Source organism: Anomalospiza imberbis, chromosome 1 (assembly GCF_031753505.1).
Source record: "Anomalospiza imberbis isolate Cuckoo-Finch-1a 21T00152 chromosome 1, ASM3175350v1, whole genome shotgun sequence".
Lineage (NCBI taxonomy): Eukaryota > Metazoa > Chordata > Aves > Passeriformes > Viduidae > Anomalospiza > Anomalospiza imberbis.
Window position 1 is genome coordinate 149501331 of NC_089681.1, and position 17341 is coordinate 149518671.

Here is a 17341-nt window from a genome sequence, read left to right on the forward strand (position 1 = left end):
GGGTGATCTTTAAGGCCCCTTCCCACCCAAACCCTTCTGGGATTCTGTGATTAAGGCAAGACATAACATAGAGAAAGATGTTCTTTCAACTCTTTCCTCCAAGTGTCAAACATTCAGTGCTAGACCCAAAACTTTCTTCTGGATGGAAAAAGAGACTCTGTGTTCTTCTGGGACAGCATGAGCCAGCCCACAATGCCGCTGCCCTGCCCTTAAATCCTCCTGTCCTTGTGCCTGAGCTCCTCTGACACCTGTGTCCTTACTGCCTGTGTTTGTTCTGGTTTAGGGCAAATTTTGGATGACCCCTCTGAACTGGGGTCCTCTAGAAAGCAAATCTAAGTGGTCCTTCTGCCTGTTGGTTTGGGAAAAGATTTCTTTGGAGAAAAGTGGAAAAAAAACTCTTTAACAGGCAAAACATTTACTAGCATAAAAAATGAATAATGCTAAATAATAATGCCATTCCCATGGGCAGGAAGTCAAGGCAAGGAAAGGCTAAAACCCAGGAATTCTACAGCAGGGCAAGGAATTAATCCCATGCCACCTGAGCTTTTTTTAAGTACACCTTCTTTCCCACGCCTCTTAGAAATGGGGTTTTGTCTCTGCTCCTTCCCCTGCTTTCTCCTTGGAGAAATGATTGAATAGGTACTGAAATCAGCTCTTAGTTCTGCCTAAACCATCCTGATGATACTTAATGGTTGTGAAAATGTTTTTCTAGGTTTCCTTCCTCCAGGGACAGTTACACTTCTCCCAAATCCTCTCAGATTTTGAACCAGCCTCACAATGAAGAAGCTTTTCCTAACATTTAAATAAAAATCCCCTGTTGTAGCATAAATCTACAAATCCTGTACCTTTCCCTTTGGAGATGGGAAAGAGTTTATTCTCTTCACTTGCTCAAAGATAATAAAATCCCTTCAGCTCTCTCTCCCAACACTGCACAGCAGAACTGAACTCGTTCAGCTCCCACAGCCTGGCTCCAGAGCAGAGGGGCTTCAGCTCTTGGAGCATCTCTTTGGCCTTTTGTGGACCCACCCCAGCAGCTTCACATCCTGATGTTGGGACCCCAGCCCTGTGACACTGCAGGTGGGGGCTCGTGAGAGTGGAGTAGAGAGGGAGAATCAGTGTCTTGGTGTGAAAACCAGATGTCTGCTAAGGAAGGCAGGAGACTCCCTTGGATTAGAGAATGTAAACCCCCTCCCTCTGAATTATTATAATTTTTAAATTAAGGGGCTGTCAGGCAAAGATATGGGACTAGGAATGACAGTTCTTTAAAAGGAAAATTAAAAATGCAGTAATACAAACCAGTGCCAGAGTGAGAACAGGCCCTGGCAGCCTGTGGGTCAGGGTGGTGGCAGCAGTCCCATCCCATGGTGGCTCAGCCCTCCTGCAGTGCCAGCTGTGCTTCTGCTGGAGCAGGGATCCTGGACAAGGCTGGAGTTTTCCTCTGAAGCTCCAGGGCTGCTGGAGATGGGCCTGGGCTTCCTCTGGGAATGCAGTGGGGAAGAAAGCTGCTCCTCTGGGAATGCAGTGGGCAAAGGCTGCTGTGGTGTTGCAGGAGTCAGATTGTATCCAGGTAGGAATGCTTGGCTCCTCCCCTGGGCGGAGCATCTCCCCATGAGATGATGGAATTTTCTCAGCCATGCAGGGACACTCACTGGCCATGAACAGAAGAGATCTCCTGGAGGGAGGATTGGCTCTGGGAGAGATAAAGAAAACTGCCCAATGAACAGCAGATAAGTGCCCCACCTCTGACAGATGGCCATCCCTCACCCTCAGCCACATCTTGCATTTCCAGCCTAAGACAATTAGCCCCTCAACTATTGGCCACCATCCCTCCTTCTTGGAAAGGTGCAGCTGTAGGTAAAACAGGCACTTTAGAAGTGAGGATGACCCAGCCTTCGGCACCTGAGCTCAACCTCTGGCTCTTTTATTTGTTTCCCACGATGGAAAGTCTTTCCAGATTAGCTGATGTCACTGCTAACAGAGCAATGTATCACCCTGGGGTCCTGGCCACACCCAGGGGACACACACAACACATTAACACAACCCAAAAAAAACCAAAAAACAAAACAAACAAACAAAAAAAAACAAACAAAAACAACAACACCAAAAAAAAAAAGCCCAAACCCCCTCATGGTCCAAGTTGTTGAGTTCACCTCTTCTGCCACCTGGCCAGGATGATCCTCTCACTGTCACTCAGCTCCCTCCCCCAAACCCTCATCCATTAGCTCATTTAATTGCAGCATTTCTGAATTGATGGCATTTCATCGATTCCCGAGGAGCTGCTCTGGATTTGCGCCTCTCAAACACATCGGGGCCAGCTGGCAGCTGTGTTCTGTGTCCTCCCCTCAAATCAATACTTAATGGATGAGAAGGATCCTTGAGACTGAATACAATTTTGGGATGGAAGGTATTTTACACCCTGACTGTCTGCTTTGTTTCCTGCAGCCCATTTGCAGTCTTTTAAAATGATCACAGGCATAACTCACCTTGGAACAAAGCAAAAGCCCCCTGAGCAAGACAATGCAGGAGTGCTCTGGGCAAACCTCTCTCTGCAGAGATAAATGGGTTTCATCACTCTGCTTAAAGGATCCAGCCAAGATATAGAGGCAAAAGTTGTACGTCATGATGCAGGGACCAAAAATAAAAAGGTGAGCTGGACAGGAACAAACGCAGATCCAAACCAATATGGTTTATCCGACGTTCTTCCTTTATTGTTTACAGACAGTAGTTTTTATACACTTCTAGATAGTTTACAATCGTGAGCACACTCTCATTGGTAAGCAAACATTGTTTGTTCCTGTCTAAAGGTGGCTAAAGTTTCACACTGCAGACCTATACTAATTCACACCTAGATAGCTCAGTACATTGTGTTATACCTTAACATAATTTCTGACTGCGCCACAAACTTATTCTGAACTGCGCCACAGGCTCCAAGGCCTCACTGAGGCCCACATCTGAGGCCTAGGCTGGAGTAGCTCAACCTTCACTCTAAACATATAAATCACGCACATCCAGATCGTGACCCATTTCTCTCAGAAATTGCTCTACAACTTCAGAAGCAAATTCAGCTTGTTGAAGGGGGAATGGTGCTGGGCAGCCTGATTTAGGTGGGGGTTGGACCTGGTGACTCAGGAGGTCCTTTCCGACCTCAGCCATTCTGTGACTCCAGAACAGGTCCCAGTGCAAACACAGAGGCACAAAAATTTACATCATCACAGAAGATTTACATCACTCACCTTGCTGCCAGCTCAGGAGTATGTGTCGGTCTTGTGGCACCTGTGGTTTTCCTAAAGCTTCAGATGTTGAAATTGTGCAAGAATATAGGGAGAATTAGCAAGCCACGGCCGTTGATTGTAGCCTTGGAATGAGGAATGACCCCACTGTCACCTGGTCCTCCCATTCAAACCAGGGTTACAGCTGCCTCCAGTGACTCAACTTATAAAAAGGTAAATTTACCCCAAATAAATTCAAGGTAAACACAAAATGAAGCAATGGAAAATAAAGAAATAACTTCACTTCCAGAGGACAAGCCACAGCTGAGCTGGACTGGCTTTACACCACAGTGACAGCCTAGACCAGGAAATCTGGATAAAACAGGAGAGCAGATGATTGAAGCAGAACCATCCAGCAGATCCAAGAGGAGCTGGGCAGGATTAACCCCATCATCAGCCCCCCCCCAACTGTGTGGGTGCTCACGGATGTCTGCATGCCTGGGACAAAGGGAGCTCTGTGTTCTGAGATGCTTTATTGCTTGTGGTGTGTAGGAATATAAAAAGGTAAAAGACTTTAGAAAGTGCAAAAAGGCCCCAGAAAGTAGACATAAAGCTAAGAAAGGCTGGGAAATTTCTAAACCTTCTCATGGGAAGCTAGGAAGTTAAGAACCAAGTGAATACATTTATATTTACCATAAGGAAAAAGAAAGAACAAGAACTTATTGATAGCTCAAGAAGTGAAAATTCCTAGATACATGCTTTGCAAAGATAGAAAAAGTTTCAATCTTAAATAATGAATTATTGTGTATTGTTTGAGGTTCATAGAAGTCCTTTTGTTAATGTTAAACGCACATGGGTCCTTTTCTTATTGGTTAGAGTATAATGGCTTTACACCTTTTCTTTTATGCTGTTGGTTCAAAGACTATGTAGAAAAAGGCTTTGCATAAGCTGCCATCTTGTCTCTGATCTGGATTTGCATGGATGTGGTTGTTTCTCCGTGTCTCTTGCTTTTTGCTTGTATGATGCAGACAGATAATAAATCCTAAGTCTGCAACCAGTCAGGGTCCCATCCCATTTGTGAGACACAGACTGATTTGGCAAAGTGGTGATTCAAGAAATAAATCACATTTGCAGATAAACATGAAAGGATGAGGCCAATACAAGGCCTCAGGGTGCCCAGAGAAGCTGTGGCTGCCCCTGGATCCCTGGAAGTGCCCAAGGCCAGGTTGGACAGGGCTTGGAGCAGCCTGGGACTGTAGAAGTTGTCCCTGCCCATGGCAGGGGTGGGGCTGGATGATGTTTAAGGTTCCTTCAGCCCCAGGCAATTCTGGGCTGCTGTGGTTCCATGATTCAGTGTTGGGACACCTGAGATGTCCACACAGGACTGGAACACAACCTACAGGAGGCCCAAACCTCCTGGGTTTGGACCACGGGGCCAAACAAGAGACCTCAAACAAGAGACCCCAAAAACCAAAAATGGATATCCAAACACCTGAATGTCCCTGCGCACTTAAGGAACATAAACATTCAAAGACACATTTACAGGGCTCTTCACCAGAACCACATTAATATTCAGATGTTTATCACACCACTTATGCCACAAATCATTTCTCTTTTAGAGCTGCTTTTGTGTGCTTTGTAGAAATCTCTTTGCGGAAGAAAACCAGCAATTATGCTAAGCTCTCTTCAAGTAATTTGAGCCTCTTTCATCCAGTCCCAGTGTCTGCTTGTCTAGGATGTGTACTACACACTCTGTTTGCATTTTATGAGTTTTATAACCCGTTTTCAGACTGACAGGTTTTGTCTGAATTTCTGGATAAAAATCACATTGCATCCACACTGTCAAAGAGCACCCGAGGTGCAAAATGATGGAAAGACTACCAAGTAACTTTTAAATTTAAAATTAGAGAAGTCTCCCGTGTTCTTTAGAGATATCACAGAATTATAAGGTGGTTTGGGATGGAAGGGACCTTAAAGCTCACCCAGTTCCAATCCCCTGACATGGGCAGGGACTCCTTCCACTAGACCAGGTTTTTAACCTGGTTCCTTCCCTTCATGTGTTAAATAAGGCCAAAGAGGGTGAGCTCAAACCTTCAGACTGAAATAAAATCACAAATACTGAAGGCAAAAATACAATAAGAGGGAAATACCCCAAATCTAATGGCACCAGACATTTAGGCACCTTGCAAGTAGCAAGTAGTTTGCACCTGCAGAACTCAGGTAGGGTTAAAAGTTTATCAGACCTCCTGAGACACAAAATAATGGGATGGGGAATCCATGGGAATCAAATTAATTAATCATTTATTGCCTGACACTGCCTGGGCGGAATGAGCACAGCATGGGGAGGGGGCAATGTAAAATATCGTAAAATCAATGCCCATCGATTTTCCACGTCCAGTAGGTTGATCTATTGGACTCGAAAGGCTCATGTTCCAACAGATTTTATTGGTCTTCCCTGGTGGTGAACATGACTGAGCAGACACAAAAGGGTGAAGCCTGCAAAAAATATTCTCAGCTGGGCAGTGGAGGGTTTCTGACTGTATTATTTTGACTATTTTGCTCATTGTGGCTGGGATTTTTCATGTTTCTGGGCTCTCTGGCAGTACTCGGAATGAAATCTCTCTCTTTGTCCAGGACTTGGTGGGTCTGGGCAATCTTGTACTAATATATTTCTTATGGATACCTACAGATAAGCTTGGGATTTGGTTCAGAAGCTGTGGCTGCTCCTGGATCCCTGGAAGTGCCCAAGGCCAGGTTGGACAAGGCTTGGAGCACCCTGGGATGGTGGAAGGGGGTTGGAACAAAAAGATCTTTGAGTTCCTTTCCAACCCAAACCATTCCATGGTGGGTTTGGAGGTGTCAGAGGTGTCTCTGTGACCTGTGGGGGGTTTCTGCATGTGGTGTTTTGGGGCTGGTTGTTTTTCATGCTGATTGTGGGGTCCAGAAAACAGAAAGGAGATGCTGGGATATTGTAAATGCGGGTGAACCCAGTGGGAAGAAATGCTGATGTCTGACTCCAGTTCAGGAGGCTGAATGATTTCTTTATTATAACTATACTACAATACATTAATATACTATTTAAAGGAGATACTAAAACTACTAACCTACTTTTCTAACTACTATCTCTAACTCACTCACTACTCGTGACCCTCTCTGAGAGTCCAGCCACAGGTGGGTTGGATTGGCCATCAGGCTCAAACAATCCTCACCAGAATCCAATCAAGCAATCACCCCAGGTAAACAATTCTCCAAACACATTCCACGTGGGAAAAACAAGGAGCAGAAATAGAAATTGATTTCTCTTTCTTCTCTCTGTGCTCCTCTATGAAAAAAATCCTGAGAGACAGAAGGATGTGCCTGCCACACTGAGATAGAGGGAGAGAGAAGAAGGACAAGAAGGATGAAAATGGGTCAATGACAACACCAATGAGAGTGACTGAGAGCAACCAATAAATAAGAATGTAGTGGTTCTGGTTTTATTTATTACATCATATTCAAGATGTAAAGTTGGAATATTTTTAGTGCCCTTTAAGTGCAGCCAAAGGTAAATCTGGCAACCCCAAAGCTGTGCTCGTGCTGGAAAGTATCACATGCTGCCACCCTGACTGCCTTTGAACTTCCTAAACAGGAGGATAATGAATTGCTGGAGAGGGAAAGCAAATGCACACTGAGCAGTTCTTTCATTTGCTTTCCCCAGCTTGTGAATCCAAGTCTCCAGTGGCACTTTGCCCAGTTCATTTTCCTTTAGCAGCTGGTAAATGAATATGTGATCAGGAAGCGTTTCCAATAAATGTAATTACTCCTCTGCTGGTGGGGGGGGGAGGGTGGTGAGGGAAATGCAGCCCAGCAACATTTTATATGAAACAATAAAAAGGGAGAGAAGAAATTGTGAGAAATTCCAGCTTAACTTGATTCTCATGGGTTAAAGGAGATCACCTAAGTCCTAAACTGGTGAAAATCAGGATTAGCTGTGGAATGAATTCCCTCCAGTGCATCTACCCACTTTGATACTGCTAGAATGGCAAATTCAGGGAATCACGGAATCACAGAATGGATTGGGTTGGAAGGGACCTTAAGGAACATCCAGCCCCACCCCTGCCATGGCAGGGACAACTCCCACTCTCCCAGGCTGCTCCAAGTCCCATCCAACCTGGCCTTGGACACTTCCAGAGATTCAGGGGCAGCCACAGCCTCTCTGATTAACCTGTTCCAATGCCTCACTGCTCTCTAAGTAAAGAATTTCAGCCAAACATCTCATCTAAACCCATTCTCTTTTAGTTTAGAACTGTCTCTCCTTGTCCCATCACTCCCTGCCCTCGTAAAGTTCATTTTATGGTAGGAACAACTGGATGCTCCCCTGGGAAGAGGCTGAACAACCACATCTGCTGCCACACCAGCTGTGGAGCTTGCCCCCAGGCATTTGGGCACTGAAACACTGCCCCTTCCACTCTGCAGTCACAGCTTGCAGACTGCAGCCACAAAGGGTGGCCTCTCTCTGGGCAAATATGCCATAAAAACTTACCTGGCCTAAGGTCACACAGCTCAAAGGCACTCCTGAATGTCCTGCTTTAAATGCAGAAGAGAGGAATATCAGCTTGGAGATCAGGTTATTCCTTTCTGTTCAGGTGTGCCTGCAAAAATATTGTTATGACACAAAAGAAGGAAAGGGGAAAAAAAAAAAGCTAAGGTGGTTTGTTTACTGGGTTTTGAAATAAATTCTACTGAGGGCTGTTTAATTGATCCCAGAGTAATGAAGGGGAATGCTGTAGGAAAGCGTTCACTTTTCTTTCACTGGAAGTTTCAAAATGCTGTCTGGTAATTTCAAGTGAAATTTCATCAAAATAGGCATTTAAATTTTTTCTGAATTTTTCTGAATTTTTCTTTGGAAGAGAACAGTTCAACAAAAAATGTTCTGCAGCTGTTTGATGCAGGAGGAAGTGAGGCACAGTGAAAGTGAGAAATCCCCATATCCTGAGTGGGGATGACAAGAGCCTCATGTTGGACTGGGATCTGTGGATCCCAAGGGAATTTGATCCTGGAGAGCAGATGCTCCAATTCACTTCCCTGAGCTCAGTAACACTGGCTGGCCACAAAACCTGATTTCTGCATGACCTTTAATCTGTCTGGACTCACACAGGGAATTCCTGGAGAGCAGGAATTGATCCCAGGTCCCTTCAGCCATGTCAGAGCCTGGCAACCCCTTTGGTTCATGGAACTCTCCAGTGATCCCTGGGGTGCTCACTCCAAAATAGGAACAATTGAAGTCTTCCAAATGGAAAAGCGCTGTCAAACTGAGTTATGCTGTAAGCTGGGTTCAGTAGGATGAATTTTAGAAATCTGTCTCAAAATCTAATTAAAGAAAGGAAGTGAATTCTTAGAGGTGCTCTGGAATCATTTCTGCAGCTCAGGTTCCTCAGTGTGTCCTGATATCTCCATATATATCATCCAACCCATCAATATCTCCTAACCTGACTCCAGCTCCTCTTTTGAAGTTCCTCAGGCTTCACCTTTCCTTCCCTCTTCCCCACATTTACATCCTCATTTCTCTTGCACTGTTGTAAGCAGTGACCAACACTCCCACCAGCCAAAGGCCACCTGGGACCTGCACTTTTCCTTTTTCTCCTGATTTTACTGAGCTCTCAAACATTCTCACCAACAAGGCTCACTGATCCCTGGCAGGAATGGTTTGCACTCCAAAGGTACTGCTGCATTCAGCATCCACAGGCCAAGGAAAACTGTTGGAACCCTGGATCCTGAGAGTTTTTTGCTTTCTGTGCTGACAGCCACTGACCCCCAGGAGAACACTGCATTGACCTGAGGCCGTGGAGAAGCTTCCAAAATGGAATGACAGAACTGGGATTGTGGGTGAGGAGTTTGGATAGAAGTGTGTGATATCACAGGGTGGGAAACTCAGAGTTTAAGGGTTTAGAATACAGTAATAGTTATAAAGCAAGATGGAGGTTTTGGGGCAGAGGCTGGTCCTTCTTCTTCTTCTTCTTCTTCTTCTTCTTCTTCTTCTTCTTCTTCTTCTTCTTCTTCTCCTCCTCCTCCTCCTCCTCCTCCTTTCTTCTTTCTTCTTCTTTCTTCATTCTTCTTTTCTTCTTTCTTCTTTCTTTCTTCTTTCTTTATTCTTTCTTCTTTCTTCTTCTTTCTTCTTCTTCTTCTTTCTTTTTCTCCTTCTCCTTTCTTCTTCTCCTTCTTCTTCCCCTCCTTCTCCATGGGTTTGGGTGATTTTGTGGAATTGGATAAAAAAGTCCCCATTGCAGGCACGGGTGGTTGGTTATTGGGTTAAAAGTAAAAATAATTCAGGTGTCATTTCTTAATTGGACAGTTGATCCTTAAAAGGCCTTGGAGAGAGAGAGATGGGGCTCCATGTTTAGTTTGTTGGAGTGAAGGGCTGCAGAACTCAGGGTTTGTGAGACTGTGACATAGAAAAGAGCTGATAAACATCTGACTCCCAACAAGAAACACTGTCTTAAGCGCTTTCAATCCCAACCCTGACCAAGGTAGAGAAAAAGATAAAAAAAAACAACAGAAAACCTTTGGGACTTGTCTGGGGTATCCTTTTCCCCATGTCTGTAACTCATGGAACATCACAGGTCACAGATGGGATCATTTTCACTGTGCCCTTCACAGCCACCTCAGAAACTCTTTGGTCTGTCAGTTGTGCATAAATCTCTGCCCCAACTACATACACCACAACCTGTTCCACTGCAAACACACAGCTGGGAGCTGGAAAATCCCAGAATGGGTTCAGTTGGAAGGGATCTTAAAAATCTTCCTGTTCCAACCCCCTGCCATAGGCAGGGACACTTTTCACTATCTCAGGTTGCTCCAACCTGGCCTTGGACACTTGCAGGGATGGGGCAGCCACAGCTGCTCTGGGGATTCAGTCCCTCCTGGCCAATTCTCCATGTGAATAGAGTGGGTTCCTGTGGGAAGGGAGTGTTACCCTGATTTTTAAAAGTGTTACATTTTCTTTTATAGTTCTTTTGAAAGTTTTAAAGTTCTTATAAAACTTCTTTGGCCTTCTAATAGCATTTATATATTTCTACTAGAATTCTCACACAGTGTTCATGTAAGCAATAATTATTTTAAATTCTTCTTTGTGAGAAGAAAGAATTGATAAACTCTTAGTTTGACCAGTGTGGTTGGAGAAGTGACAATTTCATCCTCCAATCCACTGTCACTTTTAGAACTCTATATTTTACAAAATCAGAAATAAAATTAACTCTTTTTTCTCTCTTAAACTCACCAAGCTTCTGTATACTCATTTCGTGTCCTATAACAACATCTGGAGTAGAAATATGTAAACATTATTAGAAAGCTAAAGAAGTTTTATGAGAACTTTAAAACATTCAAAAGAACTATAAAAGAAAACGTAACACTTTTAAAAATCAAAGTAACAAGGGAGTCCTCACACCAGGGTTTTTTTGACCATCCTGAGGGAGGTGGGTGTGCAGGAGGTGCCCCAGCTGCCAAAGTGCAGTGGGGCTGTGCAGGTTTGAAAAGGCAAAGCCCATCACTCACTGGAGACACCTCCACACCGTGGTTTAATGCTGTGACCTTTTGCATTATTGAATATGCTCACTGCTGTAAAATGGATTGATTTTCCTCCCAGGCAGTGATGGATGGAAAGATCCGATGCAGGGGGAAGAGCTGCTTAATAACCTGGGTCAAAAATATTCTCAAAGGCCTTTTCCTTTCTTGCCCACATGCCCAAGTGTGCCTAAAGCAGCAGGAGGTGCCATAATGAACCAACTGAAGCCCATAATTCCTCAGTACATCAATAGATTTGGGGACTACACAGCTGACCAGGCACCAAAGGATGACTTAATTTGCAATCATTAATTTATTAAGCACTTAAATTTTTAAGTCAGTCTTAAAAGGCAATGGGGTCTCCACAAAACTGAGCAGTGAATTTTAACGACTCAAGACTGTCAGAACAAGGGCTGAGAGCAGTTATACCCTGCCTTTAAAATCTTTATGTGATTAAACTCTTTGATCAGAGCCCACTGTTGCTGTTTCTGAGCTTTTCTGGACAAAAACTCTCTTGAGCTGAACAAAATATTTCATTTTCAGGATGTTTTCTTTTTTACTTTTATCGAGATTGAGGCTGACAGGGAAGTATCAGTTCGAATGAAAATTACAGCGTTTCAAGTTTGTTTTTCTTAAAGACAAGTTTGGATTTTTCTGTTTGTGGCTGAAACACCAGAAATCCCAGAATGGTTTGGGTTGGATGGGGACCTTAATGATCATCTGATTCCAATCCCCTGCCATGGGCAGGGACAACTTCCACTATCCAAAGTTAGTCCAAGCTCTGTCCAACCTGGCCTTGGACATTTCCAGGAATGAGGAGATACAGTCATGCAAATCTGCAGTAAAAGGTAATTTTAGGTCCTTTTTTCAGGCTGATGTGTCTCAATCATCAGAAGAAATTAAATACCTTAAGATATGGGAACAACGCCACATTTCTATCCCCAGCACACTTCCTTCCTGCTTTGGAAGGCACTGGTGGTGTCAGGTTATTGTAGCTCTCCCATAAACCTATCAGAAACTTCTAAATTGAAAGTTTATTGAGTCAGATTGCTGATAACTGGGGAAAAATAAAATGTTTTCTAAATTCTGTTGATGTTCGATTTCTATCAAGGGAGCCTTCATGGAGAAAATTTTGATTTGGGGTTGTTGGTGGGGATTTTTTGAATGCTGTGCTAATTTAGGACCTGAGTGCTGTGAAGCAGCTGAGCAGCATCCAGAACCCTCAATCACAGGATGGTGAAGTGCCAGAGATGCTGGTGGGCAGGGACATTAAATCACAGGGTGCCACAGATTTGTCAAACCACAGGGGTGTGGTTGGAAGGGGCATTAAATCAGGAAGATGTGGCTGGAAGGGACAAGGAGTGCAAGCTTTGACTCGGGGCAGGACTGACACCAGCACTGGGGCACATCAGCTCTGCCCAGCCACGATGGGTCAGGCTGGGCATGGAGAAACCCCAGCCTGTGGGAGCTGTTCCAGAGCTTCACTTCTCTCCTGGAGGAATTTATATCCAACATCCAGCCTGGACCTGCCAATTGCAGTCACAGAATCACAGAACCACAAGGAGATTTCTAAGGTCCAACCTTAACCCAGCATTGTCATGGTCACCACCAAACCCTGTCCCCGGGTGCCACATCCACACAGCTTTGAGCACTTCCAGGGATGGTGATTCCAGCTCCTCCCTGGACAGCCTGTTCTGTGGCATCCCCATTCTCTGGACAGAGAGACATAATTCTGTCTCTCAGGAGAAGCACAGAGAGAAGAGGAGAAAACAATCTTTATCTCTGCTCCTTTGTTTTCCCCATGTGGAATGTGGTGTGGAGATTGTTTACCTGCAGTGATTGCTGGGTTGGATCCTGGTGAAGGCTGTTTGGGGTCAGTGACCAATGGGACCCAGCTGTGGCTCGGGCTCCCAGCAGAGAGTCACGAGTTTGTTTGTTAGTTGTTAGATAGGTAAGTAAGGAGTATGTAGAATAGGATAGTCTCTCTTTAAATAGTATATTAATATAATGTAGTATAGTTTTAATAAAGCTATCCTTCAGCCTCCTGATCTGGAGCCAGGCATCATCATTTCTTCCCAGTCGGGGCTGCATTTTTTACAATACTGTTCCAATGCCTGGTTCCTTTCCATGAAGAAATTTCCCCTAATGTCCAACCTAAACCTCCCCTGACACTACTTGAGGCCGTTCCCTCTCATCCTGTCATTGTTCCCTGGTGGCAGAGCCTGAACTGGCTGTCCCTTCCTGTCAGGGAGTTGTGCAGAGACACAAGATCCCCCCTGAGCCTCCTTTTCTCCAGGCTGAGCCCCTTTCCAGCTCCCTCAGCCACTCCAGCCCCTTTCCCAACCCCATTCCCTTCCCTGGACATGCTCCAGCCCCTCAATGTCCTTTTTCCCAAAACGGACCCCAGGACTGGAGGTGACCCAGCAGTCCTTCACTCTTTGCCAGTGAAGATGTGGTATATGACAGCTCAGCACTCTCCATGCAATGATTTAAAACAAACAAAGAAAACCCAAAAAAAAAAAAAACACTCCAGGGAAAGAAATTGCTGAAAGAAATCCCTAAAATTGTGGCTGGGAATTTTTTTTCCCGACTGCATATGGTACCAGAAGTAGGCAACTTCTTGTAGATACAAACAGGACTCTCCTCCTCTCCACTCCTCAACAGCAGCAAATTTACTGTGGGATGAAGCTGGGGAAAATCCATCCAGTTTGCCTGTTCCTGGCACGCTGTGCGACCTCCTCTTGCCAAGGCACGGGCTGCAAGGGCAGCATCACCCCTTGCCCATTTATCAGCAGGTTTGGAACCAAGGCTTTGCCTCAAGTCCCTTTCCAAAACTCAACTTTCCAGGCAGTTTCTGCAGGTGGATTAAGGGCCAGGAATGTATGGATGTGTGCCTCAGAAACCCTCCAGTCCCTTCCTGAAACCCCAGGGCTCAGACCAGGAGTGCCACTATTCAGCACAAAGAGCAAGGCTTTGTTCCTTAAAGACAAACAAAACCAAAAAATAAAAGCTGCAGTGACTTTTTGCTTCTGACAAACTGGTTCCAGCCCTGCCAGTTAAGCAGATTTGCAGTCCTGAAGTGATCATCCTACAGTCTCCAGCGTGTTTGATATCCATTTCAGGAATCCTAGAGCAAAATCTGTCAGGAAAAGTGTAGCATTTGTAGGAGCGGGTAGGAAATTTGGCAGGTTCCCCTCAGCTTCCTTCCCAACCTTGTGCACTGGTGCCTCCCAGTGCCTGGAAAAGGGAGAAGCAGAAAGCTCAGAAGAATTGAAGATTGTTTCAATATTTTTTTATTATAAATCAAAGTATTCCTTGCTATCATAGAATCACAGAATCTGAGAATGGTTTGGCTTGGGGAAAACCTTTGTGATCATCAAGTTCCGAGGCAGGGACACCTTCCACTAGACCAGGCTGCTTGGAGGCCCATCCAACCTGGCCTAGAGTATCTTCAGGGAAGTGTAATTCACAGAATTCCCGGAATGACCAGCTTGGAAGAGACCTTCAAGATCATCGAATCCAACCCAGCCCCAACACCTCAACTCAACCCTGGCACCCAGTGCCACATCCAGGCTTTGTTAAACACATCCAGGGATGGTGACTCCACCACCTCCCTGGGCAGCCATTCCAGAATTTTATCACCTTTTCTGTAAAATACTTTTTCCTAATATCCAACCTAAACTTCCCTTGGTGCAGCTTGAGACTGTGTCCTCTGGTTCTGTCAGTTCCTGGAGAAGGAGCCCAAGCCCACCTGAGCACAGCCACCTTTCAGGAGCTGTGGAGAGTGATGAGGTCACCCCTGAGTCTCCTTTTCTCCAGGCTGAGCACCCCCAGCTCCCTCAGCCGTTCCTCACAGGGTTTGTGTTCCCAGCCCCTCTCCAGCCTCGTTGCCTCCTCTGGACGCGCTCGAGCATCCAAACGTCCTTCCCAAACTGAGGGGCCAGAGCTGGGCACAGCACTCGAGGTGTGCCCTCACCTGTGCCCAGTACAGGGCAATGTGTATGTACCTGTGCAGGGGAATGTTACGTACCTGTTCATGCTTGGGGGAAATCAGGAAATCCTGTGTGGGCTCAGGGAACAGCCAAGGAGCCCTGGGAATGGGGGGAGCAAGGCTTCTCCCTGCTGGGTTTAGTGTATCGACCAAAAAGTGCTGCTGCTCCCCACCTGCCCCCTCCAGCCACAGAACAAACCAGGAAGAAGCTTGTAAGAGGAGAAAAAAATAGCTTTATTACTTAAACATGGGCCAGGGCTTTTAAAGCCATGACCACTTGAGAGGGACACTTCACCCGTCCCCACCTCCTTCCTGCCCCTGCTTTTGTGGCCATGGTTTCCTTCCCCCCTTCACAAACAGTTTTTCCATGCAACTGGGTCACCTTTGAAAGTCAGCAGAAGTGGAGTTACTTTGTTTAAAATAAAAACATGTATTTCTATCACCTCAGGAGTTGTTTCTCTTTCGGCACAGGGACCCTCTGATCCGCCCACCTCCTTTTATCAGCATCTTCAAAAGAGAAAGGGAGTTATAATTGCTTTCTCCCCTCACCACAGAAGAAAGGGAGAGGCTGCTGTTCCCCTCCACTGGCATCCTGAGAAGAAACGTGCTTTGAGCAATCATTTATTTACAGAACAAAAACAACATCTGGATTTCAAAGGGCAGAGCAGTTCAGAAGAATGAGGCTCTCTCCTCTCGACTCCCACCCCCTGCTCTGCCTCTCTCCTCATTCCAGGGGCTTCTTCCTCTCTCTCAGCATTGCTTTGCTTTTGCCACAGAACCCCGGAGTGGTTTGGCTTGGAAGGGACCTTCAAGATCATCCAGTGCCACCCCTGCCATGGGCAGGGACACCTTCCACTGTCCCAGGCTGCTCCAAACCTGGCCTTGGGCACTTCCAGTGTTCCAGGGGCAGCCCAGCTTCTCTGGGCACCCTGTGCCAGGGCCTCCCCACCACCAGAGTGAGGAATTTTCCTAATATTTAATCTAACCCTGCCCTCTGTCAGTTTGAACCCATGAGATATCCTGTGGAGAAGCAGGGAGCAGAACAATGTGAAGAAACCAGTAGTTCCACAAGCCTGATTTCTTCCAGCTCTTCGATTTTTGCTTTTTTTTTCTGGTTCCTTATTGAGCAGAATCCTCTGAGTCCTGTCCCACAAAGCATCTCCCCCACACATGAACCCATCCCATTCCAGTGATGGAAAAGCTGAATTTTCTGTCACATTAACCCCTTCATTGCTTTAAAGCTGATGAATTGGTGTCTTCACAGCCATTAGCAAAGGTGGCTGAAATTCCCCCCCAAAAAGTCCACAAGCTCTTAGTAGGGACAGACTAATTAATAGGCCTGTTTTCATTAAGGCTAAAAATGCACCTGCAAGCTGCCACATCCCCACTACTGCCTGCCAGGCTGCTGGAAAGGCACCTTTGGGATGTGTCCATCTCATTTCACCACTTCAACACACAAATTTTGCAGGAAAAAGCTCTGAGAGTCCCTTAAAATAAAGAGCAAGCTTGTTAAAGCCACAAGGAGATTCTATCCCAGCCTCCTGCAATGCCCTGCTTGGATAACTGAATTTCTATACATGTATTTATAAATATGTTCATACACTTCAGCTGAGGAACTGGCCACAGGGATCACTGAAGGTGCCTGCAAAAATGAAATGATGGATCAATCTTGTTTCTCCTATAATCAGTATATTCCAAACACTGAATGAAGACAACCATTACAAAAAAAGCCATTTATTAGATATATGTACATATATACATATACATGCAAAATGATTTTATACACATTTACACAGGTTCAATTATTAATACAGTGCAAAAATGTCTAAAAAGGTACCAGCCCACCTTCTACAAACTCAACAGGTCTTTGGGAGGAAAAAAAAAAGAACAAAACAGAGAATTACCAGCTTCATAAAGTGACTAAGCACTGACTAAGCAAATCTGGAAATTACTGAAGTTTATTCTTTGCCAATTTGCTTGTGCTGAGCTGCTGGGTGAGAAGAGTTTCCAAAAGACTTATCTTGCAAAGTGACAGAATGAAGAAGATGCAATTCAAACCACATTAAACCAGTTTAAAGCTGAAAAAAGGGATGGATTTCTCTTTGAGGATTTGATTCAATACAGGAAAAATTCCACATTATGAGTCAGATTTTATCTTCTCAAACTAAATGTCATTCTTTTTTATCAAATCTTAAAGCACTGAGATCAATGTATTCTATTCCTCTTGCTGTTTTGCCAGGAGAAAATGTTTAACTGTATAACTACTGCGTGGACATGGGATAAATACCAAATTAAAAATAAAAACAGGTCAAATTCAGTGTGCTCTGCCTCACCCTGGAACCCCAACCCAAACCTATGAAGTGCACACAGACTAATCCATGTAGATTCCTTAATACGGTTTACACCTATTACAGGAAAACAGAAGGTTGCAAAGGGATTAAGACCAACACCAAAACAGAGCTTTGTCACTGGGCAGAAAACACCTGAAGATCCAGCCACATTCCCCAAAAATCCACAAAGCAAAAAATCAGAAGTTTAGGCAAAGGCAGAATTGAACCAACTGATTTGGTTTGATTCTACTGAAACGTTTTTATGAAAATCA